The sequence below is a fragment of the Odontomachus brunneus genome, unplaced genomic scaffold (genome assembly GCF_010583005.1).
Source record: "Odontomachus brunneus isolate Ranch 3 - 2012 unplaced genomic scaffold, Obru_v1 Obru_scaffold_019, whole genome shotgun sequence".
NCBI classification, from domain to species: domain Eukaryota; kingdom Metazoa; phylum Arthropoda; class Insecta; order Hymenoptera; family Formicidae; genus Odontomachus; species Odontomachus brunneus.
In genome coordinates, this window is record NW_022639469.1 from 2,082,786 (window position 1) to 2,085,233 (window position 2,448).

Consider the following 2,448-nt stretch of genomic DNA (forward strand, 5'->3'; position numbering starts at 1 on the left):
GAGAGAGAGAGAGAGAGAGAGAGAGAGAGAGAGAGAGAGAGAAGAGGAACTGTTCCTTCTCACTTTTGTCCTATTTCCCTTATTCCGTTTGTAAACGATTCCCAGTCGGGGAATTTTGCAAAATACAACCGAGCGTGTATTGTTTACGGTTATCGCTCAGAAGCGTGTTATTCTCCTTCGCGGCGTGTATCAGAGTACACATAGTCCCGAGATTTATTTATGCGGTGCCGCGTCTGTTGACCATACGGAAAAATGTCACGGCGACGCCGACCGCAACGCCGGTCGATGCGACGCGGTCGCGATGGATCGCGTCGTGAATCGAGTTCGCACGCTCCGTTTTCCAATTTTACACGTTACTTTACATTATCCGTCACTCACAAGAAGAAAACTGATTGTTACAGTTTCCGCAACGACAGAAGTAATAATTGTTTTCGTTAACGTCATCTAAAACTGTAATTGCGTTTACTGTAACCACCAAATCAAAAGTGACCAACTTTCGGTAAGCAAAACGCGCTGCACAAAACGAATTTTAATAACGAGAGAGTCGATTAGACGCGATGACGAGTAGTAGCAGCAAGGCCCGTTCTTCCTATCCGCGTCTCTAATTTCCGTCTGATCGTATCGGAAGATATTCCGCGAATAAATCGCTCGTGGCATAGCTGAAACGGGATCCTGGCGATTAAACGGCCTGCAACTCGACACTGTGAGAGATGCGTTCTCCGCGAGCTCTCCGTTCTCTGTCTCGAAGATCTACAGGTCGACGAGTGCACCCGTTGAGCGCATGACGTTCGCCCACTTCGTTTGCGTGTTCACAGCGTAGACTTAAGGAAGTTACAGGACTCCGACAGGACTAAAAGTTAGGTAAACTTTGGGGAACTTTGTAAAAAGTTGCAAATGAATAGAAGTATGAATTTTTTGATATGTATTATTAGTACTCACCGCGAAGGAATATTTTTTTTATTTCTTAGGTACTTTTCCTCTCACATTCTTTTATTTGAATAAAATAAACAATTACTTTCGTGGACAGCTGAGGTTTTACGGTAGTATGTATTTTCTTATCTGAAAAATATTTTCTATTAACATAGATTAAATATGTTATTAGCACACAATTACCAAAGAAATACTTTTTTATTTCTTAGATATTTTTTCTCTTACAGTGCACTGATATTTTTTTAAGAAATTCTTTTTTTAGAAATATTATTTTATTTCTTAGATATTTTTTCTCTTACAGTGCATTGATCGTGTGATTTTCTCTTTCATTCTCCCCACCAACTAGAGAATTAGACAAGAAAAACATCTCACTGATACCGACTAAATCCCCAGCAAGGGGATAGTCTGTGCCATATGTCTGTGTTTCCTGTATGTTTCCGCGGGCAACGAAATAATCGGGAGAGGGTGAGATAATTCCTTCAGGAAATAACATTTTGCTTTCGACGTGGACCATACATAGGAGGGGAGATCGACAAGAAAAGGATGCTGAAAACGTAGTGTACTATTCTGCGGGTGCAAGAGTAGCAAGGAGCTGAGGACTATCGATTTATCGTCAGCTCGAGCATGCTTCGAGCGCATGACGATAAAACGTTACGTCTCTCGGCAAAACCACCCACGAGGGTCGAACCACACTATAGTTTCGTCTGCGTTACGTTTGCCAATTGCGTGTGTACACGGTACAGCCGGCATGTGAACCGGAGAAAGAAAATCGATACATTGAGAGGAGAAAAATAGTTAATGTCTGCAATCCCTGAAATTGTTGTCATTTTTTACATCAACCGTATCTTTTTGTATCATACCGATCTGTGCACATGAAATTGTCATCGCTAACGTCCCTACAGTAGACACAATACAAAAACGTTAAACTATATACAATTATTTCTCTTTCTAACTATAATTATATTTCACTGTGTAATTATGTCATAAATAGTTGTTAATTAGTATTTATTTGGTATGTCGTATTTATTTCAATTCGTTTCTTATTTAATAATTAACTATATTAATTCGATACCAGTACCACTATGTTGAGATGTGCACGATCAGAGAGATCTAGTCAGTAGCAAAACACTTTTCTCTCTGTAAGCTTCGGCATCCAATGGGAAAGTTAATTCCCTGGGAATTAGCAAGTAACAAATTCCTCTGCTAGATGCATTGCGAAACTCATCGGAAAAAGGGAATATTGCAACTTTTGTGCCACTGGTTGAATGTATAAATTCACGGATAGCTCGGAACGATTCCTTCGGGCCGGTCAAAGAAGTCAGTCGTGGTCGAGCGGGGTCATCGGGCGGCTCCAGGACACTCGTGGAACCAGTTGCGGGTCGCGCAGAACGTCCGCGCTCGGCTGTATCCAGTCGGTGGTCCCGAGCGAAGGATCGAACGCGAGGTCGTGAGAGAAGGAGAGAAAGAGAAAGAGAGAGAGAGAGAGAGAGAGAGAGAGAGAGAGAGAGAGAGAGAGAG

At 42.0% G+C, this 2,448-nt stretch overlaps 1 protein-coding gene across 20 annotated transcripts in view; it reads left to right on the top strand.

Annotated features, from left to right (window-relative positions):
• Positions 1–2,448, top strand: part of LOC116841833 (ankyrin-3-like) — a 125,776-nt gene that overhangs the window by 50,111 nt on the left and 73,217 nt on the right. The gene's annotated exons all lie outside the window — the stretch shown is intronic.